At 33.5% G+C, this 27,352-nt stretch overlaps 1 protein-coding gene across 22 annotated transcripts in view; it reads right to left on the bottom strand.

Moving 5' to 3' along the window:
* Window positions 1-27,352, bottom strand: part of SOX5 (SRY-box transcription factor 5) — a 997,462-nt gene that overhangs the window by 361,790 nt on the left and 608,320 nt on the right. Inside the window, exon 1 of one of the 22 annotated variants that reach the window (XM_038577073.1) lies at window positions 18,328-18,473. The exons of the other annotated variants lie outside the window; for them this stretch is intronic. The gene's annotated coding sequence lies outside the window, so the exon portion shown is untranslated. Of the gene's footprint in view, window positions 1-18,327; window positions 18,474-27,352 lie in introns of those variants that run through there. 22 annotated transcript variants of the gene reach the window in all.

The following is a 27,352-nucleotide window of genomic DNA, read 5'->3' on the forward strand; positions in this document are numbered from 1 at the left end:
CTGTCCTATAGATAAACATTCTGTAATAAATAGCTTTTCATATTTACTTTCTCTTTTTCATCAGTTCTAGGCTAAGGGCATAAGACATAGATGTTCTTTAAAATACTATGTCACTATCACAGAAATGTCTAATTTTAGACTGTAATTTTAGTAGTGTAACTGATTTCTTTCCTATTCTGTTTATTAAAATATAGTTGAAAAAAGTAAAATAAAATATAGTTGATAAGAAATCTCATTGATTAACATCCATTTGCCTATATCACCATAAAATCTGTCAGTACCAAAGATAAAAAAACAGTTTAAAGGTGTTCACTTTACAAATCCATAAAAGAAAAACTAACCAAACAAAAGCATCAAAACTTTAAAGTTGGAATTTTGCACTTCAATAGTGTTTACCATTTACCATTTTATAGGTCCTCTGCCATATTTTCTGCTGTTCTGTAGTATTTCCCCTGAAGCTTAACAAAGGCCCAGCTGTATAAACCAGTTCTGTCAAAGAACATAGTTAAGGGATGGATAAAACAGGGAGGGGTGTCATACTGGCTGACCACTGTCTGAGCTTATGAGGATAAAGGAGCCTTGGTGGAGAAAAGTAATCATCCATTGCTTTTTTTTTTTTTTTTTTTTTCTTTTAACCTCATTACCACATGCTAAAACATTTTTTTTTTCCACTACCCAAACACCCTATTCCAATCCCCTGTGACTGAAAGATCTTTGTGTTCCAAAGGACACAGAATCCTCCTGGACATCCTTTTCCCTCCTCTTCTTGTTTTTGTTTGTTTGTTTTGTTTGTTTGTTTGTTGTGCTGATTTTATGTTTATGGAGGCATGATCATTTAAAGACTTCTTAAAATACTGGCTTCCTCTCCATTAAACTAACCACACACGACCCCTAAAACATTTTTAATGGCTAAATAAACTTACTTGTTTTGGATTCCTTGTTACCAAAATATTATCAACAGCTTTCCATCGCAAGATAGTTGTTTCTGCTCAGGACTCTAGAAAATGATATATTCCTTTAAAGGATAGTACAGCATCTATAATTGAGCTAAGATGAGTGTTGAAACCCAGCATGTATCTTAACATTTTAAGGAATGTTTCCAGAAAATACTTACTTCAAAGAGGGTTGGCTACATGCACACTCAGAGTGTGTAGCAACGTGAGATATGGTCCTGAAGTTTGAAGGAAAGTTTAGAGTGAGGTAATTAATCCTTTCAAAACCTAGCTCTCATGTGGCCAAGAACACCAAACCTTAGGGAAGATTTTCCAGAGATTTAAATATGCATTTCCTATTTTCAAGTTTGTCATTCTTACATACTTTGCTGACATTATTTATAAAGGACCGAAGCCAAATCCCACTCAAAGAGAGCTACCGTAACTTCTCTGGTTCAAGAGTCCGCGGAACACATTAAATGCCCCAGGAAATCCCTGGGCAAGTGCCACCAGAACTTATATGGAGACAACGTATCAACTCTAGAGTGAGTTCTATTTCAGGGTGTCCTTTGAGGTTGGGACAAATATTTGAATGTTATTAAGTCCTCTATTTATCCAAAGCCTGCTGCAGCTGCACTGCAAGCTTTCTTCATTCTGCCCTGTCAATGACCTACAGGGATTATCCTCTTTCAGAGGGGGTAAAATAGGATTCTTTCACCGATCAGTATACTTTTCTATTCAATGTGAAGTGTATATTTATGATACAAAATGTATTTTCTTTAAAGTGAACTATGAACTATAGTTGCTTTCAGAGCCTCCCTCTTCCTATATCCATGGCTGGTATAGGTACTAGAGCAATAGTCCTTCATATTCCACCTTGCTGCATGTAGTAGTTTAGTTTCAGAAATAATTGAGTCATTTTCTTCTAATAAATATTAGAAGTTCCTACAAAGCAATCTGAACATATCAAAGTTTTCAAACCAACAGCTGCCTATGTCATATTCAAACTATTATACAGAAAAAATGGAATGCAGAGACAAAAGATAACCCACTGCAAAAGGGAATGATTTTTTAAAAACTCATTTTCTTACTATCATGAATTTCTTACCATGTCTTTCTTTAAAATACTTACTAAACTGTCCAGAAATATTTGCAGATAATCTATCCAAGTTTTATAAAACCCATCAAAATATTATTTCCAAAAAGAAAACTAAGCTACTAAGCACAGCACTATTCTGTGATACCTTAAGAAAACTAATATTAAAAATAATAATTATTATATTATAAACCAAATGTTTTCAATATCAATATACTTTCCAAAGAGAATGTGCTAATTATACTATAATGTATCTTCATGTTTACAAATTTTTAATTAAATGAGTAGCAGAATCTTAAATCTGCTCAAATGTGTCCTGTCTTATGGTTTTCTTCCACTTCTTTGCATTCTTGTTATTTTAATGACTTATTAATAAAATCTTATAATGATTCAAATATCTACAGAAATACTTTCAAGATAATATATACCTCTTATTTACATCTTCTTGCAAAAAGCAATAAGAAAAACAGTATTGTAGGAGGCATCTAAAGATATTTTCTAGGACATATGTTTTTTCAACTTTGGATTCAGAGAAGTATGAATGACTCTCATTAAGTGTGTGCCAAGATGTGCCAATCAGTGAGCTAGACACTTTGCATGTATTATTCCTTGTCATCATGATAACTCTCTATTGGACTACAGACTGAAATATAAGAGCTAAAATCATAAACTTTTGAGAAGGGAACAAGAGTAAATCTTCATGACCTTGGGTTAAGCAATGGTTTCTTAGATTTGACACCAAAAGTAAAAGATATAAAAGAAAAAAATAGATAAACTTCCTTAAAATTAAAAACTTTTGTGCTAGGCATAACACTGTAAAGAAAGAAAAAAACTAAAAATGGGCAAAAATACTTGCAAATCATATACTTGATAGAGGACTTGCATCCAGAATATATAAAGGTTTCTTCAACTCATGTGTGTATATAGACATACATATTTATATAAATTTATATGTAAATTTATAAAGAACTATGGTACAACTCATAATAAAAAAATGGCAATCCATTATTTAAATGGGCAAAAGATCTGAATAGACATTTGTCCAAAGAAGATAATACAAATTATCAATAAGCACCTAAGGAAATGTTCACTATAACTAGTCATTAGGAAAATGTAAACCAAAACCACAATATGAAACTACTTCTCATCCAGTAGAATGGCTAAAATAATAAACGTCAGATAATAACAAAGATTGGAGAAGACTGGAGACATTAGAACCATCAAAGATTGCTGACAGGTATGTAAAATAGTACTGTTGCTTTGGAAAACTTGAGAAGTTTCTAAATAGTTAGACACAAAATTATCATATGGGCCAGCAATTCTCTCTTCTAGGTAAACATCTAAGAGAAATGAAAGCATACGTCCACAGAAAAACTTGTACATAAACATGCATAGCAATACTACAATAGCCAAGACTGTGGAAGCAACCCAAATAGCTACCAGTTGATGAATGGAAACACAAAATGTGGCATACTCATACAACAAAATAGTATTGATAATTTTAAAAAATGAATGCTGGTGCATGCTACAACATGGATGAACCTAAGCGAAAGAAGCCAGTCACAAATGACACACAATATATGATGCTGAGAATGATCTGTATATACAGTAGATCAGTGGTCGCCTAAGACGAGCAGCGTAGCTGGGATGGAAGAGAATGAGGAAGGACTGCTAATGGACAGAAGATGGCTTTTAGAGTGATGAAAATATGCTAAAATTAAATTGTGGTGATACTTACACAAATCTGTGAATATACTAAAGCTCAACGAATTATATACTAAATGGGATTGGTATAATAATCTCAATAAAGCAATTTTTAAAACTACAAAGTAGACATTATTGCCTCCATTTTATCTATAGAAACTGGCTCAGAGCTGTTACATAATTTGATAAAAGTCTCACTGAACTAGAATTTGGAACCAGACCTGACCCAAATATCATCACATTTTCATTATAGAACATCTTTTTTTATGAAGGAACTTAAATATATGCTTTAAAACTGATTTTTTTCCTCCCAAAAGTTAGAAGTATATTTATCATTTCTGTTGCTTTTATTTGGATACAAGCTTTTATGGAACATTGTGGTTAGACCTATATTAAGTAAATGCCCTTTTTTTCTTCTCCTGACATTTTTTCATTAATTTTTTTTTGCACCCTCTTTGCAACATCATCTTTTTGGAACCAAGATAAGCAAATATTTAATGACTGTTCTAAAAGAAAACCACTGTACAGAATCACAACTCATTCCTAAGGAATCCATGATATCCTGTTCTCCCATATGTTCTCAGGGGTAGACTATCAACTTTTACATTGATTCTTACTAATTTTTTTCATTTAACTGTTTAGAAAAGAAGTGGGCTATCGTATTGTCATCGTAGTTCAGTCTGGAGCAGTTTCATCCAGTATATCAATCCCATGAACACAGGCAAAGTTTTTAGGAAGGGGACTAACCTCCAGCTTTTTTAGAAGAAACTTCTAAAGGATTCACAATCTTTGTAAGTAATTTGTAGGATAATCTCCAAAATAATTATCACTAGGTGTTAATATATGTTTTTTCCATCTTCAGGGCTCAAGATTAATCCATTTCCTATGAAATCAACTATTGCTGGTGCCAGCTGTATAATCAAGTCTTTAAAAAAATTACAGGGGGAAGCAGAATGGATAAGCTGATGGTATTTTAACATTTCCTCTTTCTTAGTAGTTTGTTTACACATACATTTCCACGATTATAAAAGTAGAGCATGATCCTCAGTTATTATTATTCTATGATATATTTTAAGATTTGTTCCACTTATGATAGTAGTTTGAATTGATTTAGGTCAATTCAGCACAGACTTAGTTAAATCGACATTGATTCGCCTGGACAAGTAGCTTTAAACCAATTTAGAACTCAGCATTTCCTTGAGGTGTATCAGTAGCAACTGTTTCAATTATTATTCTTTTAAAAATTATTTAGGCTCTACAGTGGTGGATAACAAAGACAAGAGTTAGAGGGGAGTAGGACAGACATTTGGGTAATAACAGTAAGAACTACAAACTGTAAATGTGAGCGCTAAAGCACAGGAGCTTATTGATTCCTAAGGACCCAGATATTGTAACAATCAATTACTATTATCATTACTAATTAAAGAATTGTTTTAAAAATATGTGCTAGTGGTTCACAGTGATTCATTTTTATCTTAGTTTACATTAAGCACAACTTTTGTACTGCAGTAAGGAATATCCTTGAAAGTTCTAGATTTAAATATAGAAACCTCACATCCTGGTCTTTATCTCTGTTACTGAAACCCATCTAACAGACTTTTAAATCCAGAAGAGACTTTTTAACCAAAACTGAAGCAAGTTTTCTTACAGTGGATTTTGAATTTCATGAGTTCTCTGTGAGCTACTAACTTTGGATTGTAAACTCTTTGGGTCACAAACAATTTTACTCATTTTTCAATCTCATGCACAACCTAGCATAGGGCATAATAAACCAAACTGGAGGCATGAGGGTAACATTTCAGAGCATAAGCCCTGATTAGACAAACCCGGGCTGAGTCTTACTTATGCTATTTTGTAGCTCGGTGACTTTGACCATGTTACTTAACCTCTCTGAGTCTCCATTTTCTCACTGTGGGAAGTATAAATATTTTATTATTTGTACATTTTGAGGGAAGTAAATGAGTACAAATAAAAGCACGTAGCACTGTACCAAACACATTATATGTACTTAATAAATGTTATCTATTCTTATTGTTGTTATTTGGAATTCAATTGAAATGAACTGAATCTAATTTAAACCACTCAAGTGTAAAGCATAGTTAAGGTTAGGATATGACACAATCTAATTAGCTATGAGAAGCCATCTGTGTTTAATATATTTGGACCTATGAAAAAGAGCCAAGAGTTATTTTAATATTTCTATAGAGCCAAATTTTTTATTTTTGAATAAAAAAATAGGATTTAGAACTCACTGCACAAGGCTCAGATTTCTGAGTCTTTCTGGAAAAGTGAGTAATCAAGTTCTACTATGTGGCATTGCAGCATCTGGGACCTTCAAATAATTTTAATTTCAATTTAAGTTAAAAGAAATCACTATTGAGTGACACCGAGAGCCAGGGTAGCAGTCTTCCTACTACCGACATACTAAAATTTTATCCCATTGCTAGGAATTCAGAATATGGATTTGCTGTATGACATTTATTGCCAAACAACTTTTATAAAATATGTTCCTTCCACCTGCTTCTTGAGGGTAAGTTGAATCCCCTTAGGATAAAGGAAGAGTAGGGCATGTTTTATAAGATTCAGTCATTGTAAAAGTTTCATTAGAAATTGCTATTCACGTAAACAATTTCCCCGTTCTATGTATAGAACTTAAGACTTCCAGACAAAGAAATGGGTTTCTATTGTACAAAATAAATGTAGAACACGGGTGCATTGTATCACTGGACTTACTGCACGTGGCATTATAAGGAACTCACAGTTCAGTTTAGATTGATACCTAGCATTTTTTTTACAGCCATCTGAGTGAGAACCCTGAAGATAAACCCCAAAAGGATAATTTTTTAAAAAATCAAACCAACACAATAGTGAAAGGAAAAAACAGAATTTCTTTTTCAGTTTATGTAACTATTTAGCTACTGAAATACTTGATTAACACTCTTCTTTCCCTATACATTATCATCAGTAATTTTAACACATCCATTCCCAAAATGACCATGAAGTTCACATAAAAACATTTTGTATTTCTAATAAAATGTTTTAAAACAAGCACTCCAAGAGAAAACAATTGAGTTAGAATGCTCCGTCAATCACCTGGCAAAAGAAAATCAATCGAAAATGTGCAGTTTCAGGTAGATTTCTGCTGGCTACCACCAAAAAAGCAGACTGAAATAATAGCCACTTCAAAATGGAGTGATGTCAAGATAGTTTAAACACCACCAATTACTTGCCATATGGACTATATCCCCTCAGCTCATGGAGTATTTAGAAACTATTCAGAATTAATAAGCACTGCTGTCACAGTACTGTCAAGAAATGTAAACCCTTATTCATATTTTGGAGGTAGTGTGGGTAAATATAAGAAACAGTAACGAACTATAGAGAACTGAGAGAAAATACGTTTAAATTACATTGTCTGTTGAACCTCAATGTTAGCAATGTTGTTTCAATTGCCAACACTGGATAAAACAGGTTTTACAAAAATAATAACGAAGGTAGTCTTCCTGATTCTTGGAAATCCACAGAGCATTATCAAGGAATGCTTTATTAGAATTCCTACTTCGGTGTTAACATGGGCCTCATTCCAGGAGCCACCACTAAAGTTCAGGTCTTAAATGTTTTTACCAACTTGTATATTAATTTCTGCCTCTGTGGAATTTCTATGAGGGATTTTAGAATATCTAAAAAAGTGTTCATTTCTAACATTTTATACATGGATTTGTGTGTGTGTGTGTGTGTGTATGCATGTGCACGTGCTATGTATGGCATACCCAGCTCACTATATAGATCAAAGAAAACTGTTGAAAGGTAACCTTCTGCTATGTCCTATTTTTTTAAGATTTATTTTAGAAGGCAGAACCAGAACCAAAACTCTTCATTCATTTAATATTTATTGAATGTTTACTATGTGCCAGTGTGCTCTATACTGAGAAAGTAAGCACATAAACAAATACTTAAAAAGCTATATAATATACAAAAGATTTACAGATAGTGACAAGAAAATAAGAGTTAAAAGCAGACATTAAGAGAAGCTACATTTAGGCTCAGTGTTAAAAAGAACCTTCTAACTGTCAGAGCCACCAAAAAAAGAATTGTCTCTTGAGATAATGAGATTCACAACACTTTAAGCCCAAACAGAAGACAGATCATGTATCAGAAATACTATAGAGAAGATTCACACATATCCCTAAAAGTTTGGACTAGTTGACCATTATGGTTTTTTCCAATGCTGGTATTTTATTCTTCTTAAAAAGAACGACTATGATTTTCTAATACTTCTATTATGGTATATTTTATGGTAAGCACCAGAATTTAATGGGTTGGTGAGAGTACAAAATGTTTGAAAATGGAAATTATAATAGTATAAATAAGAAGTTCCATGAGAACCAATCAATTGAACATCTATTAATTATGGATAATTCCATATGATACGGTAATTGATGATGTGAATATTTCACAAATTATACACTATCCTTTATTTCTAAAGATAATATAAAAACTGGTAATAAGTTATATGAGTTATATTCTAAGACTGGTGGTAGATTCAAAATGATTAATCTTTCATTATTCTTATTTTAGACCATTAGCATGCATTTATATTTAATATAAATATAAGCAGACATATGAACATATTATATGCTTACTAACAACATGATTCTATTATTTTCCTTGACTTTCTGTCTTTCCATATCCTAATGAATTTTTAAGTTCTTTTATCTAGAACTTTTTTCCTTCCCCAAAGTATTTCAAAGCATATGGTTCCTGGAGATTTCTAATTTGGGGTAACACAGGCATGCAATTTTAACATCCTCTCTTTCCTCTAAGTGTCATGTAACCTTACTACAAAGAAAAGACTAATGCTAAGTCTTAAATTATCAATTAAAATACTGAAGGCTAGTCATCATCAAAATCTTAGGAGTAACCAAAAACTCAAATGAAAATTTCTCCTATAACTAATTTTAGGTAATGAATCTGATTCTTTGTGGCCAACTATATTTCTAGGTGTAAAGGCTTAGTATATACTAAGCTTCTGCTATCTTTGATCATATCTTCCAAATGTTTTGCTTGTTTATATTTCAGGAACTTATATATAAATAGAAAAATGCTCCCTAAATCATCCATTTTAATATTTTGTCTCAAAAAGTCATTATATAAGAAAAATTCAACTAAAAACCAGGATGCATTGCAGAAAGGCACAGAAATCCAGGGACTGAAAGGAACTGGACAGGTAAAGCAGTGACTAGAGAACATGGCTGTGCAGATGCCTGTGGTGTGTGTGGGGTCCTAGCGGTGGTCACGATGAGAAACCTGCAGACCAGACTTTCAGTCTAGAGAGGCTGCTGTGACCTTGCTCTGGCTTAAGGTCTTCAGGGTGGACTGCTGGCTCAATGTGACCAAAACATCCAATTATAAGGGGGAAAAAAAACCCAATTTGGATTTTATGAGAAATATCCAAAATTTTAATGTCAGTAAAGCCAAAAGAAAAGAAACAAACCCAAATAGCCAGTCCATCAATTTGTGACCTTTGGTTTAAGGTGAATGTAAGAGTGAACATAATATTTGATATTAGAACTGTTCCAGAATATCTCAGTATTGGTTGTCACTTTAGTGATAGTTCTTTTACTTAAATATGAAATTAATTAAGGTAGCTAATACTTATACAGCCTCTAATAAACCACTGTAAGTGAAAAATATCACTACAACTACCTGCATACCTACTAACTTACCTGCCTACCTGATCTTCACAACCCTGCAAGCCATCACCATCCTCATCACTATCCCTGTCCCTATTTGTGGCTGAGGAAGCCAAGAAAGGGAGGCAGAGTGGCTTGCCCAAAGTCACACAGCTGGTAGGTAGCAGGATAGGATTTAATCCTAAGCCTTTAGCTCCAGAATCCACTACATTTTTTCTATTCTGAATATCTATGATGCACACTAAATACAGAAGCTATCTTTTATAGAAAACAAACCTACCAAAAAATGACTTATCTTCTGGCAAATATATTTTTGCCACTTATGTATGAGTAAGACAGTCCGGAAAATATAATTTAGATTCCAAAATTCTGAAACCTTTGGGTGATTTGGATGGTTCATCATACTATTTGACACTAAAATTGTCCCAGAAAATCCTGTACACATGCTTAGTAGACTCTCTAAATCTGATCTATTGTCTATAGCCATGTTGCCAAATATCAGCAGTCATTTAATCAACACTCCATTTGCCTAAGATTCACTATGGCATATTCTCTTCTCTGAAATAGTTTTTCTCATCTCTGTTAAAGAAAAAAATAAAAATGCTAGTTGCAATAAGCTTCTAAATAGAATTTTTTAGTATAATAAATATTATTCTGCCAAAAACAACAGAAAAGAATCCATATCTCTAGTGATTTGCCATTTGTTTAATTTTAACTTACTTGCAATGCAATTCCCTAATTCCTAAGTGTTGTTTGTAGTTTACGGAAATGACCCTTGGTGTATTTCAAATAAGGGATAAACTTTAAAACTGCTCTAGTCCTTAGGGCATCTGGTAGCCTATCCAGGTAATACTCTAGATTAGTAATAGACTAGTTCTAAGACAAAAATCCCAGCTTGGATCAATGACACTTTTGCTTCTGCACCTCATTCCCCATTTTGATTTAGGTTTCAGTTTGACTATAGGAATCACAACCTTCACACAGATTACACATAAGTTGGAAATAGAAACTTCTTGACTTTGTTTCCATAAATCTTCTCTGGAAGGGCAAAAAAGCAAACGAGAAGAATGCCACTGGCTTGATCCAGGGACCTAGTCCTTATGAGATAAGCCTACCAAAAACTATCTGTAAGCGGAAGAAAATAAGTATGCTAATGGACACAATCTGAAAAATCCTACCTAGACCTAAAGCTCCACAGTAACTCTGAGGGCCTCAAAATAAGCAGTTTATAAAATATATGTACAAATAGCATGATTTAAAACGAAACAAAAGAATTTAGTTTATCAAGTAAGGTCTCTAAATAATGTTAACAAGGGCTAGTAATATGTGTTATACAAAGGATATATAAAATACATCTTTAAATAGATAACTAGGTTGACCTACAATTTAGATTGACAGTTTTATGAGGACAGAGACCATGTATATTTTCCACATTTTTACGTATCTTGAGCTAACACGGTGTCTGACACATAAAATATTTGCTGAGTGACTATCTAAATACACAAAATAATTCATTCATCAACAATGTTTAAAGAATTGCTAGTACATAATCTACCTAATACACCTTTTTAAGGGGAATCTAAGTTAGAATGGCTCTGTACTGCCAAGGAAGCCTAATAATGAAAAGTAGAAAAATAATCAACAGGAGCAGTGCATCAATCAGAGGAGATCTGATCATGATTAAATAGGAGCATTTTAAAAACCTCAAATTTCCGTTCATAAGTAGAATTTAAAGCAGCTGTTCAGCACTAGCACAATGTCTGCCCTAAGAATTAAAAAAAGAAAAAAAAAAAAAAAAGCAAGGGGGAAAAAAAAGCAAATCATGGCAGCAGTGAAACTATTGCTCTAAGACTTCAAAGTTGATATGACCTTTAAAGAAAAAAAAAAGCTAAAAATACAAAGGGACAATTTTACATTTTCATATTGCACTGCAGACAAAAAGACTCTGATATTACAATGCTGGGGCCTCTGTTTTTAACATAAAGCAGAGGTGTTTCCCTTAGAAGCAAAGGTCTTAGGGGACATGTCTGTCACAGCAGTTATTTTCTGTTTCACTTGTTGGCAAACTTACATTTCAAAACAACAACAAAAACGAGCCTCCCCAGCTCCCTGTAAACCAAGGAGGTAGAAACAAAAAATATTTCAAAGCCAGAAAGCAAACAGACTGTGAGGACTGAAACTCAGACCAAAGGCATCTGCTCTCCAACTCACACTCCCCACAACCACCCAGCCTTCTCACAATCTTACAGATTTTCCTAAGAGATGTTGCCATTTTAGCTTTGTTTTTCCCTAAGTTCTGGCAATACCCATCACTGCAGGCAAGGCAGCAAAGCCACGAGCAGAATCCAAACCGGAAAACAGAAAAGCTGTTCTGTCTTTTCTTCCCCGCCACTCCATTACTAATTTATTTTTTCCCAAAGTAAAACTCCTTCATTCTATCCAAACGACAATCGCTAACTTCCAGCATCTAACAATTATTTCATTAAGGGCAAAGAATACAGAAATGATTACAGTCTGTAGGGCTAAAAAATGGGACTGGTTGACATACTGGACAATTTTCCCTTGGGGTCCCACTTTTCTCAGAGAGAAATAATACTCTAAACCAGCTAGTGTGTTCCTCCTTAAAAAAGGACCAAAGCAATCTTTGTTTTCATTCCTTTCTAGTATACCTCCTCCTGAATCCCACCCAATGTGGTAGTTGCCAACACAGCTTCCTGCTCAGTCTTGATAGGAAGAAAGAAAGAAGAAAGAAAGATGAAGAAAAAGAAAGAAAGAAAGAAAGAAGAAAGAAAGAAAGAAAGAAAGAAAGAAAGAAAGAAAGAAAGAAAGAAAGAAAGAAAAGAGAACAAAATGTCTAATGCCATGCTACCTACTATTGATTATCAATATATCACGGAGAATATAAAAATATTGCTAAGATTCTTCAAAAGATAGTGTTTTCAAAATTCTACCCACACACAGTGCTTATATTTTTCCCCTCTAAATTCAGAATTAACACCCCACAAAATAAACCCAGGGTTTTGTGTCCAGAAGACTATCTCTATTTGAATGACTACAAAGAGAACAGGAAATCTGCCTGCATTCATGGGTCACTTGTGCCTTACATATACTTCTATGATTTACCACATTTAGCTGCATATGCATAGTTGAAGTTCAAACTTCAGTCTTTACAGGTTAATATTACAGAGAAAATGAGAACCTATAGACAAATGAGAGTTTCCGCAACATTCATTTGTAACATGTGTCACATATATCCTACATTAAAAACACATAAGTTCAATTGCCATTAAATCTATATTGCTTGAAAATTTAATCCAGTCCAACAAGCATTTCTTTAGTGTTGATATTGTGCTTGGTATAAGGAAATAAAAATGAATGATTCTTAGCTGATACACTCACAATCTAATGACATCACAATCTAGTGAGAAGATGCAACTGTGGGAAACACTATAAACAGAGATGGAAAGAAGATCCTATGGAAGTCACGGAAGGAGTACATGAGTACTGAGTACTGAGTAACTCTCAGTCAGTCAAAGCAGGATTCAAAAAGCAGACAACACTCCAAGGGAAACTTAAATGGTGAGGTTATGCTAAGGGGGCGGGGGGCGGTGGGGAGCACAGAAATGAAAGAAGTATGGAGTGATATAGAGTCGCTAGAGACAAGGGTACAAAATGGGAATCAACAGATAAATGGAATGATAAATGGCAAGTCAGATTAAGGTTTGTTTATTTAGTACACATCTCTTGAATACCAAGACTGTGCTTAACAATGGGGCATGAAGATGTTGCAGAGTTATAAGCTATTAAATTAACAAGTGCCTTGACCAAAAGATACATTAACATAAAGCCCATTGTCCAATCCCCACACCAAACACAAAAATCAAAACTTTTCCATTGTCTACAGAATAACAGCCAGTCCTGTATTTCAGAGCCTTCCCTATCTGTCCTCAGCTTACCTGTTTTATACCCTATATCTCAGTCCCACAAGATTTTGGCCACATCCAAGAATGAGCATGATTATATGTCTTGGCATGCCAATGCTCAATATCAATCCTATGCCAGGTGCTCCGAGAGCCTATATAACCTCCAGGACCCAGTTCAAAACTGGCACCTTTATCTAATCTTTCATCTCCATGGTTTGAGTGTATTTTTCCCTTCTTTGAGCTCCCCAGTATTTTGTGAGCGTCTATTGCAGTTATTATATGATATAGTCCTGTGATGTTTACAAGAATTTTTCTTCTGTCCAAATGAAGGCTGTCAAGAGAAGATGTCCCCCCCACCACCACCAAATGTCGCCTTAAAAAGTTTTGCGTTTAGCAAATGTTCAATGAATATTTATTGAATTGTACCAAGGTAAAATATTTAGGTATTTTTGTGACTTTTTACAATTATCTTAAAAGCTTATGGAGGTAACAGAAGTATCAAAAAGCTGACAGAATGTTAACATTGGAGATAAAGCCACATTAGCATTGTTTCCTTCATATTAGACCTATTATCTAGTCACTACTCTAGTCACTACAGGCTAAGATAGCCTGTGAAACTGCTGTGGCAAGCCTTTCCAATTTCTTTTACCCAGAATCAGACTTACACAAAAAAAATTATATGAGGAAACATGTTGAATAAAATATTTGAAGCTACATTTACAATTATAGAATTTGACAAATTAATGTGGAATTTTAGTGAAAACATCAAAAATGCTGAGGTAATGTTTTTCTCTCTTTCTACCAGCTACTCCTCAGTGATGAGTAAAAATGATACACATTAAAACCAGGTGCAAAGGAGAAATATTACAACATTTTTAAGGTCTATAACTTGTAGTCTGTTGGTATCCTATCCTTTCATTTGTTATAATCCTTAGAGAATAAAGTAATATTTGCTACAATGTTAAATATAAGGGAAAGCAAGTTTGAAAAAAATGTAACAAGGATTTCACAGACTGAATATAGCACGGAGGTATTCTAGATATTCAAATTATTACCATTAACTTCAGGACATCTAATAATTGATAGTTCAACATGGTTCAACATAGTTCAACATTGTCAACCAAACAAAAGCTTGTTCAAACTTTATATAGGTTAAATCCACAGAGTTTTAATTTTTAATTTCTTTTACTTTTGTATCATGAACTAATTTAATAGAAAATACAAGTCATGGTTATTTTCCATGACATGCCAATAAATTAATCACAAATTATTGCAAATACATTACCATGATATTTTGCAATTATAATCGCTATATACTGTTTTCATCATACAGAGACAAATCACAGTTATGACTGAAATGTATTTCATACATTAGCATACAGGTAAAATCACATGGAATTTCTCTCACATGCCAAAAATGCAAACAATGCCTCAATAATTCTATGTGTGTTATATTTGAATTGAATGGTACAATGGTGTGATTTTTGGCATCTCCTTAATATTCAGATTATGGTAAAGAGGTTCATAGTTAGTCCCTGACATAGTCTTCTGTAATATTCCACTCATACAACAAGAGAAACTTCATGTGCAATTTTTTTAAAAAGATTTTATTTATTTATTTATTTATTCATGAGACACAGAGAGAGAAAGGCAGAGACATAGGCAGAGGGAGAAGCAGGCTCCCTGCAGGGAGCCCGATATGGGACCCCATCCCAGGACTTCAGGATCATGCCCTGAGCCAAAGGCAGAAGCTCAACCAATGAGCCACTAAGGTGTCCCCTTCATGTGTGATTTAAGAAAATAACTGGAAATTTAGTTATATGTGCCAGAAAAGGTATTTTTGAAATAAAAATTTTGAAAACTCCATCTCAAGGTCCAGTTAAATATAAAGATGAATAATAAATGTAAATGTGAATAGCACTTTGTATGTAGGAAACTGATTACAATGCTGTTTTAAAATTTTGAAGTGTATGACCACAATACAGTGTTTCAAGGTGAATATTTAATGCCAAAAATAATCTTACCCAAACTGTATCTGTTTGAAAACCAAAAACATTTTTTAAGAAGTAATGGAAAACTTATTTATCCCAATTTTCCTAGAAATAAGTGAATCTTGGAAACAAACTGACAAATGCTATATTCGTAGGTTTCACTCTGACAATATATATAATACTTTTTTTTCTTTTAATACAATAAACTATTGTTTTTTTATTTATTTATGATAGTCACAGAGAGAGAGAGAGAGAGAGAGAGAGAGAGAGGCAGAGACACAGGCAAAGGGAGAAGCAGGCTCCATGCACCGGGAGCCCGATGTGGGATTCGATCCCGGGTCTCCAGGATCGCGCCCTGGGCCAAAGGCAGGTGCCAAACCGCTGCGCCACCCAGGGATCCCTACAATAAACTATTGTTAAGGATGATAATTAAGATATCTCAGTAGGGAGTATCACAGGGTGCCAACCGAATTTGAATGGATGCTGGCTATCTAAAACCAACACAGTCATACTGGTTACAGCTGCACCTATCAGCCCTGTATGCTACTCATAAGGATACAGGCTTAGGAAGGGTAAATCACACATGCCAGAGTTTTCTCTATCCATAATCATTGTGTTAGTTCCACAACAGTCAGATGACTTGATATTTAAATTAATAACTAGCTCATACTTGTTTACTGTCATATTTTTATAGTACTGGATTTAGGTGAATCAAGAGTGGTATTCCTCACCCTCACATTTTAGATTCTTTTTTTCAAATATTTTATTTATTATTTGAGAGAGACAGAGAGAGAGAGAGAGAGAGAAACACAAGCACGGGAAGTGGCAGAGGGAAAAGCAGGTTCCCCACTGAGCAGGGAGCCAATGTGGGGCTTGATCCCAGGTCCCTGGGATCATGACCTGAGCCAAAGGCAGACGCTTAACCGACTGACCCACACAAGCACCCCTAGATTCTCTTTATATAGGCATTCTCAGTATTGTATTCAGTATGTGGCTATTGTAAGAAAGTTTCTCTCAACAAATAAATTAAAAGAAAGCTACATTAAATGAGTTTTCATTTTTTTCTTTCCTGAAGGACTTGTCAGAACCTGCAATACATGCAATGGGAAGAAAGAGAGAAAAATAAAAGTAAGCTGTGTTTTTTAGAGAAGGAATCATGTGCATGGGAAAAGCAAATATTATAAAGATACAGAATCTTAAGTCATAGGTTTAATCTACCTTTAATCAATGTTTCAATGAAGACAATTAAACTTATGGGTTATGTTTAGTATATTCAAAATACTACGCTTTTTTTCTATAGCAGTTTATTTCTTTGCTTTAAAGCATCACCAGGGATCCCTGGGTGGCGAAGCGGTTTGGCGCCTGCCTTTGGCCCAGGACGCGATCCTGGAGACCCGGGATCAAATCCCACGTCGGGCTCCCGGTGCATGGAGCCTGTTTCTCCCTCTGCCTGTGTCTTGCCTCTCTCTCTCTCTCTCTCTCTCTGTGACTATCATAAATAAATTAAAAAATTTAAAAAAAGCATCACCATATCCATTTGTCCTATCAAAAGAAGCATCATTTTGATGATAGATTTGAGTGATTTTTTTTTTTTTCTTTTTGATAGTTGTCAAGAGTATGTGGGTAAGGTTATCCATGAATTCTGTTTGTCAGGGTACAGCTTTGAAAAACCTGGATTAAAAGGTTCACCAACTTCAGGAGAGAGTGAGATGCCAAGAAATTTATTTCAAAAGGACTTGAAACAGATCTGCATTAGTTAATAGGATAAAGAACTTTCTAGTGCATGCCAGAAAGGACCCTATGATTCTTATCTCTTATCTTCAGCACCAAAATGAAAAAGAAACAAAGAGTCTGTTCAATACAAATAAAAACAAAGAACAATCATAATTAATTTTAAAACCTGATTTTAAAAACTAGACATTCCTGGCTTTATTTTTCTAAAAGGACTGTAGTCTGGACTACATATATCAGTTTTATCAAAAAGTCTTATAAACTAGCAGAGTCCCTTTTCACTGCCCCTAACAATTATAGTAGCTATTCAAATGCACCTAAAATAAGCTGCATAAGCTCTTTGGGGGAGGATCTTGGTTTTATGATAACTTCTACGTGTGAAGGCAAGTAGGGTTATCCTTTCCACTGGAAGCATATCACTTCTGTGAAGAATTTATGGTATTTTAATAAAGGCACTCCCTTTTATTTTTCATCACTTTCTCTATTTGTCTCCAAGTTGGCACTTCTCTCTTCTTTTCTCCTGAACTCTCAATTTCGCTCTTGCTGTCATTCTCTTTCATCCTCATTGTATATATATACATATATATGTATATACATATATACACACACACATATATATGAATGCACATATACATATACATACATACAAGCACAGTTATAAGACCCAAGAGCTGAAACAATATACTTACATAATTAGTGAAAATACTTCACTTTATTAAAATGATGATGATTATTACAAGTAGTTCTTTTTTCTCACTTCACATCTCAGGCTATATAATAGCTACAAATGACTCTCCATCACTGTTTAATGACAAACTATATTGTCTATATTTTGTTCCAAAGGGGGAAAATTATGATGTAAAAACTCTATCTCTGACAGATGTGCAAAACAGTACTTCTGATTTTTTCATTTGGTCTTTAAGAACTATTGGTAGTTGGCTACAAGTGGCTTGTACTTTAAAAGTCACAAGTAAGGGCAACCCTGGTGGTGCAGCGGTTTAGCACCGCCTGAAGCCCAGGGTGTGATCCTGGGAACCTGGGATCAAGTCCCACATCAGGCTCCTTGCATGGAGTCTGCTTCCCCCTCTGCGTGTGTCTCTGTCTCTCTCTCTCCGTGTGTCTCTCATGAATAAATTAATAAAATCTTAAAAAAAAAAAAAAGTCACAAGTAAAACCAAACTCTATTTACATCATTTTAAGTGTGTTTTATGTATTCTACAAAACATAGGGATCCTCGCAAACTCCAAAGCAGCTCACCTTGTAATTCATCAAGGCTGTCTACAAAAGGGGATTACATTTTCCAGAATGCAAAACATGTGTCCATTAGATGACTGTGAAATGTGCTCCAAAGTAATCGGAGCATCAACGAGCCGCTGGAGAGCACGGAACCAGGGCATCTAACAGTCATGGAGCTCCCCAGTGAAAATCCGTTGGGCAAATGAGAAAGGACACAGTGTTGTAGCATGACTCCCAGGAGAAACAGGTAACAAAACCTGAAGGGAAACCAAATCAGTCCCCCAAAATACTGAGTGAAAGCCAAGAAGTCTGAGGAGAGCCAGGCACCAGGAAAAACACAGAACCTGCAGTGAGTCCAAGCAACCAAGAAAACTGTGATCTCAGAGACTCATTATCTACTAGCAGAAGACCCTTTGGAGGCAGAAATATAGATTATCTTTTCTAGCCTTAAAGGAGCTCAATATTTGTGTGTGGCCAAAGAATTTTATGGGAATTGACAAGTCACACTTTAACTGAAATAGAACTCTTTAAATACTAAAGCCCAACAAACTGACACTGGAAAGATGTGTAAATCTTTTTACCTTTAATAATCTTATTAGACATCTGAATTTCTAAGCCTTTAAATAATGCTCCTGTGTATTTTAGTTAATTTCTAAGTTAAAATTGGTATATAAAAACGTAAATTTATTTATTATAAGACAATACAGTTTTCCTTGATTTTTTAATATCATTCCCTAAGCAAAACAGTCATTTACAAGTAAGGGAATTAATGCTGGCTGCCACTGGGCAGAGAGAAGAGATAGCATTGTCACCTGTCTGACTTTTAGTAATAATAATAATAATAATAATAATAATAATAATAATGTAATTGTCCTTCTGACAATGATCTTTAAGCATCCTAGCTCCTATAGCTAATAAAGTAGCAAGAAAGAGCTAATAAGTAAAAAAATTTAGAACCTTAAAAATAGAGAACCAAAAGGAAATGATCTATTATATGTGTCTTAATTCTATTACTCACTACTATGTTACAATTGCCTATTCATAATCAATGATCTGTCTTACTGATACAAATAAATATAATTTTATAATAGTTTCCAAATAGATATCACGATAAATTAGTCGGCTTTTCTGGAAATATATATGTGTCTGTCCTTTGACTAATATGAACAGAAAACATGAGCATTAAAAGTGTAGTAATATTTCAAGCAGATATGATAGAAATTCAAAGTAGACTATCAGCAAAGAATCTGATATTATCCTACAGACAGCAGCTCCTCAAGATAACATTGGTCCATTTCCCCCTAAATATGAATTACTCTCACATTAAAATATGTAAAACCAATAAACTAATTTAAAATCCTATAAAAACCTTACAAAACTTCATTACATTAGACTATGATATAAACGAAATACAACAAAAATATCAAAAGTAAAACTCACTTTAGAAACTGCTAAAAAGTTAATGTTCCCCCCTTTATTTACTATCCTTATTTTTCTTCCTTAATAAATATAATTTTTAAATTAGGTATTGTGAGCTAAATAATATCAGACTGCTAATTAAATTCAGGAGTCTTCAAAGTATGAGTTAAGTTCATCCATCATGGGACTGGCCATTTGACAAAAAAATATTCAATACACAAAAGTGAAATTAAGACCACCACAAAAGAAGAGTAAAGAAAACAAAACAAAAAATACACTTTAAAAGTTCAAATTCTAGCTGGTTATAAATAAGGTCACAACAGAGAATACAATTAAATAGCTCGCGTCAGAGTAAGTATAATATACATTTGTAAAACAATTTTTAATTTTTATGAATATACATGCTTTCACCTGAGGATATCTAATACCTTTTGAAAACACTTCTTGGGACTTATTTTTTGAGCCCTCACATAACATGACAGCTTGTATTTAATCAACAGAAAATGTTATATTTACAAATTCTACAGTTTAAAAAAAAGCATCGAAGTTTATCAGATTCTATCAATGAGCAGGATAATAAGAACTTAACAGTTGCACCAAATTAAATCATTCTTTAGTGTTTTCATTTAATAAAAAGGCACAATAAACAGGCTGTTCAAAACCAGAACTTCCCTACAATTTCTCCACTCATCCTCATTCTGACCACACAACGTCTCTTTTCAATTCAAACCATGCATTCTAGAGCTCCCTTTGTCACCCCTCAAAAACTTTAGTGGAATGAAGGGCATTAAAAGTAAGTAAACAACCAATAAATGTAACTATGTTACTGAGTCATGTGGGGAGGAGGGCAACACACAGAGAAAATGACTAAGTTGTTAAGGTTAGTAAAGCAGACTTTGTTCCATAAACTTTCCAAGAACACTGGTACAATGCTTCATTTTTAATTCATTCAATCCCACTTAAAATTTACCTGACGACAGCAATTTGACTAGGTTATTTTTTGCTCTCAAAAATGCCATTTTTATGAACCCATCAAGGAAAATATAAATATGTTCATCTTGGTATTCTGACTTAACGTTTTGAAGATGAAACTCATGTGAATTATGAAAGAAAGCTCTGTAACCACTTCCAGGGGGAAGAGGGGATGAAAGCCTGAAGAGACTTCATAACATAGGATCATGTCACATTTACATGTAAGAAATAAAGTCAGACACTTTAGGTCCTTCCATGATCACACTGCAGTGATCAGGACTTTGTAAAAGCTTGAATCCTCTCTAATAATATGGTCAACATTCACTGGGTACATACAACGTCAAAGGACGGTTCTGAGTTTTCACCTCTTTTAATCCTCAGAACAACCCTATGAGGTCTGTACTAGCCTTTCTCCACTTTACAAGTGAAGAAACTGAGTCAGACAAACACAAACAGCTTACTCAAGGGAACCTATCTTGCACACTACTGAGCCAGGCAGGTTAAGTTAGGCAATCTTATTCAAGAATCCATACTCATTGGGAGATGTCTCTACATTGCACTATGGAGTGGTCTCATGGATAATGGGTGTTTTTTTTTGTTTTGTTTTTGTTTTGTTTTTCAGATTTACTGAGGTATAATTTGTACAAAAAAAAAAAAAAAAAAAAACAACACCCTGCACATAGTAATGTATATGATTTCACGAGTTTGGGTATATGCATACATCCAGGTAACCATCTCCATGATCAAGGTAATAAACATATCCATCACCTCCAAAAAAAAAAAAAAAAAAAAGAATCCATACTCATGACCCCCATGACTCCTAGACTATGTAGGCCTGGAAAACTCTACCATGTTCATCTTCAATTTTCACCCCTCCTAAAAAGAATTCTAATACACAGGCCAGAATTAAGTCACCTTCTGTTTTCCCATAACACTCTGTACTTACTTTTTTACTTAAAGTTTCCTTTATTTATTGCAACTGCTTCCTTAATGTCTGTCTCCCACAGACTATAAACTTGATGAGGGCAAGAGCCATATGTGTCTTGTTCAATATTAAATTTCTAGAAGGTAGCACATCTAGTATATGCAGGGTATTCAGTAAATATTTCATGAAGGAGTGCACAAATATTTTAAAATTGCTTTTAAAAATCTGTTCTCTCTAGTGCAATTCAAAAATTTCCATTAGTAACTGCAAATATTGACAATTCACTACCAACAATAATAGCTAGTATGTATTCAGTGTTTACTGTAATAGGTCAGTTCTAAGTAATTTATTTATATTCAATTACTCAATAGCCACAGTTTCTTTCTTTTTTTTTCATAAGAAGAAAATGAAATTCAGAGAGGTTAAGAAACTAGGCCCATTATCACACATCTAGTGAAATATACACTCAGGATCTAAACACGGGCATCTGACTCTAGAGTCTGTTACACACTACCTTGAAATAGGGGCAAGTCTCAAACTGCTAAATTTTCAGTTTAAACAGAATCAAAAATGTTGGTAACAAAAAAGATCTTCATTCTATAAACTTTTTAAAAATATCCTAACATATCTTTATTAAAGCGCAGTGACAAAAATTAAAACAAAAAATAGCCTGTATTTGCCTCTATTTTTTTTTAAATTTACAAAATATCTTAGAGTGTTTACAAATATTCTGATTTTAAAAATGTGAGAAAAGTGAAATATGAGGAAGAGTTGAATTTGTTTTGACTTCTAATATTTTTCATAAAAAGTAACGTAGTTTTAAGTATGAATTCCAATCTAACAAAATATACATTGCTTTTACAGTGCTACACTATTACACACAGATATAGTAATCAATATTTTTAGATTATTACCTGACAAAAAATGGTATTTATGGCCATCTGCAGAGTTGACTTTATGGATAAATTGCAATGGTTTCTTGGATTAAGGAAGCTCTATTTTCTCAACTAGTACCAAATAGCTGTGTGCAGGACAAATCATTATGGCTCAGAGAACTTTCTGATCAAATTAGATCTCTTAAAAATATGAGCCAATTTAAAAACATCTTCATGAATTTAATACACCAAAATTTGAACTTGATAGGTATCCACTTCTGACAAATCTAATTATAATCTTAAGTGATTTTAAAAAGGACAATGCTCTAATAATTAAAATCTATATCTAATCTTAATCTAATCATGAGGACACCATCAGAAAAAAACAAGATTATGAGACACTGTGTGAGACAAATGGCCAGGACTCTTAAAATTGTTGATGTCAATGTCAAGACAAAAAGACGAGAGGGTACTATTTACAATTAAAGGAGACCTGGAGAGATATGACAAGTGAATGCAATACCTTATGCTTGACTTGTTCCTTTATTTAAAGAGGAAAAAAAAAAAAAAAAAAAGGCTACAAAAGCATTACCGGGACCATGAGGAAGTGTGGATATGAACCATATCAAATAATACCACTGCATTAATGTTACTTTCTTGGATGTGCAACATTATTGTGGTTATGTTGGAGAATATCCTAGTTCTTAGAAGTGTTAGCCTGCAATGTGCTTGCAAATGAATCAGAAAAGAAAAAAAAAAAAAAAAGAAAAGAAAATGTAAAAGCCTAAAATTAATAAATAAAAAAATTTGGTGAACAGTATAAAGTTTAAGAATGCTCATTGTAAAAAAAAAATAAAATAAAAAAAAAAAAAAAAAAAAAAGAATGCTCATTGTAGTAGTCTTTCTACTTTTCTACAGATACGAATATTTTTTTATAAAAAAAAAAGAAAAACCTTAAGAAAAGCTCTATATTTGAATAATTGTGACATTTTTTAGATAGTTCGGGAGTTTTCAGTTGCAACAAATGTAAATTCAAAAATCTTCTGGGCTTGTGAGTTCGCTTTGCCCTTGTTAACTGTAAGTGCCTAAATGTTGTCATAAAGAGCAGTTCTAAAATAATCATGCCTAACCGAAATCATCAGTTTTGGTGATGCTTTAGTTAGCAAAAGGTAAATAGTTAATGATTATTCTTATGTTAATAATGTGATAAATTGTAAAAATGTTTTATTCTACACTTTTTCCTGCATTACCATTCCTCTCATTCTTTTATTCATACTGATGTGTACTTTTATCTTGATGAACAAATTATTTACATAGTAAGTATTCACTAAAAAATTTTAAACGAACAAATCAAGATGGAATGTTCTGTGCTTACATCACTCTAAATGTAGATGTGTGTAGATGTTTTAGTAAATCATATTGAAAGTATATAAAATCATCTCCTAATTTAACTCATTTAGTTGATCTGAGATGACTTTTAAAGTTAGGTCAACCCAGAGGGCCCAATGAGATGCAGTACTGCTCAAGATCTGCAAAAACATCACATTTATCAAAGTGGACAATTAATACTAGACAGCCTTAACATGTGTCAAATGAAGATAACCCCTACCATGTTGTACTATACCAAATTCTAGGGTCTCAATGTGATGCTTTTCAGGTACTCAAGCAGATCCAAAAGTGTTTCCTGAGGAAAATTCTTGCTTTGTCTCTATGAACTCCTAAACCTAGAGTCAATTTAAGGACAGAAGTGGGAGTGCCCTCAATCTAGGCAAGAATACAACTCAGTCAAGAACTGATTGTTCCTCATCTCTTAGCAACAGCCTGGATGTAACAACTGTTATTTAAAGGAGATAGTTTAAGGGACATGTTAGCCTTTTCTTAGATCTCTGCCAATATCCTTTCACCAGGAAATCTACATACCTGGCAAACATTAGTTTAGCTACTTATAGAAATGCCTTTCTTCACTAAGTTAGTTATCATTCAATATTCTTTCTCTTATCTGGTCTCTACTAAAAATGGCAATGTAAAGAATGCCTTATGAATCTTCTACAATTTTTTCTATTGAAGACAATTTAAGGATTCATAAAACAAATTACCCTCTCACATCAGGGTTCCCCAAAACAACTGTGACTACTGATAAAATGGTAGGTGGGTTTTTGTTTGTTTGTTTGTTTGTTTGTTCATCATTGTTTTGTGTGGTTTGGTGGTGGTTGCTGTTGTTTGTTTTTGTTTTGGTCAGAAAATGATAATCATTAACCTTATATTGACTGTCAGGTTACAAAGAGTATTCTTAGCCAAGGTTTTAGAAAGGATTATCTTCCCTTAATTTATCTACCTATTTATGTGCACAGATACATTAACATATATATGACATACATAATATTTTATGATACTTGTATGAATCTTTATATAGAGAATATATGTATACATATATATAATACATAAAACCTAAGGGTTTCTATGACATAAATATTTTCCTTTAAACATTTTAATCCTTTTAGGAAGTACTTGAAGTCCTAATAAATCCTGTACAAACCACTGGCTTCAACATTATTTACTAAGTATTTGATATTTATATATCAGTTTATAGTCCAATGTTATTTGCCCTATTATGTAACATATTCTTAGAATTCTTTCTATATTATTAAAATTTGCTTGAGGTCAGTTTCCTATACAAGTAGTAAAATGACCTAAAAGATGGGAATTATTATATTCCCATTTCACAGATAAAGAAATTAAGACACAGTAAGTTTATGTAACTTGCAAAACTCAAATAACTAATAAGTAGTGGAGTTGTAGAATATACTTAAACAGCCTGACTCCAAAGCCCACCCCCATAACTATAGTGATATGGCCTCTGCCTAGTAATGTATCAAGAAATCAAAGCGAGCACCAGAAGCCTCAGCCATATCTATCTATATGTTTTGGAAAAACACTCAAAGGATGAAGATCTAAGACAGAGATTCACTATAGGTTCAATTCAAATCTACAAATAGTGTATAACAGCATACACTATTTTAATAGTAAAATTTAAAAATCCAGTAGAGTAAAACCACAAGGTTCATCACCATTGCCAAATGCCTTATTGTCCCCACAAATCTGCAGTCTTTTTACAGACACATTATTTTACCATACCTGATATTGTTTTCTACTCAATATTACCAATAACCTTGCCTGCTACCCTATAAAAGCAGTAAGTTATGATTACAAGTTAGATCAAGGTTTAATATCATATTAATCATTCACATCATCATTTACCAATTTATCACAAGGTTTTTAATGTGAACAGTGAGGTGTTTAAAAATCACTCTATTGTAAAGAGATGTCCTACCCATTATGATAGCAAAAATTAATCAGATAAACTTTCTGAGCAAAGATACTACCTGTCCATAAAATTATCATTTCCATAGGAAATCCACTGTAAAGGACTTAAGAAAGAGATATTTGAGAAATTTTACATAGTCACACTTCTCAAAGAAAATTCCACCTATAATGTGCACTGGAAATTTGTATCTCACAAAACCAGTTTCGAAAAGCCTTTACCAAGAAATCTTTTAAATAACTGTCCATGTGTCTGGATATTCACCATCTAGCACATCACCTTGTGCCATGTAGGAATGTATCACAGTCATTGTATGTTATTTATTTATAGTGTCTGAATTTTTATAATGCTTATTCAGCAACTAAAATAATGCCTGACATAGTAGGTATTTGAAAGATATTTGTTGAATAAATGGAGACATTTCTGCCACTTAAATAATACATTATAAAGTTCTGGAAGCACTTTATCATCTAGATCAAAACTACAATTTGATGGCTAAGAGTGAGTTCTTTGGAGGTAGACTATTGGGATTTGAATCCAAGCTCTTCTACTTGTTACCTGGGAAGTTAGGCAACTCTTTCTTTCATTTTCTTCGTTTGTGAAATAGAGATAACAAATGAGATTTTTGTGAGGCTAAGGCTGGCACAGAATAAGTACATATTGAATGTCAGCGCTATCTTTATATCTATCTCTATTAGTATATCTCTATATGTATAGAGAAAGAGCTTGGATCACATCTTGTGGGTCAATTTTAGAAACTGTGTGTAGTATCAGCTGAGATGAAAAAGGGGAAGGTATTCCTTACCCAACCACAAACTTCTTTAAACCCAGTGGAGAAATGACAGATATACATGGTGGCATTTCAGAAAGTAAATATAATTGTCCTTTTCAACATATAATCTCTAAAATAACCTAGACAATCATTAAGCAAACATCTTCCTTTCTATTATAAGTCCAAGAAATTTGTAGAAATTCATTGGGTAAATGATATGCAGATCTGTGGAAGTCACTGTTACTACCAAGGCATTTTAAAAAGTGATAAAACTTCACCTTCTTATAAAAGAAACCTAAAAAGGGAGGACAGTTAATAAAGACTTAACTCTTTCTGATTCATTGCTACCCTACTGAGCTGTAACTACTAGAATCCAGATAGATAGAAGTTTTAATTTTCCTCTCCCCATGGAAAGGAATAAAACAATGCCATCCAACAGAAATCTAATGTGAGCCACAGATAAGAGTCACACATGTAATTTGAAATTTTCCAGTTGCCACATTAAAAAAGCAAAAAGAAACAGGTGAAGATAACTTTAACATATTTTATTTAAGCCAATATAGCAAAATACTGTCATTTCAACACATAATCAAAATTTTTCAACATGTAATCAATACTAAAAAAATCTTAGTAAGATATTTTATATTTTTTCTTTCAACGGTCTTCAAAATCCAGTGTGTTTTTTATACTTACAGCAAATCTCAATTGAAACTAGTCACATTTTAAGTGCCTAAGTGCCATGTGGCTATTGGTTACCATAT

This window comes from Canis lupus, chromosome 27 (assembly GCF_011100685.1).
Source record: "Canis lupus familiaris isolate Mischka breed German Shepherd chromosome 27, alternate assembly UU_Cfam_GSD_1.0, whole genome shotgun sequence".
NCBI classification, from domain to species: Eukaryota; Metazoa; Chordata; class Mammalia; order Carnivora; family Canidae; genus Canis; species Canis lupus.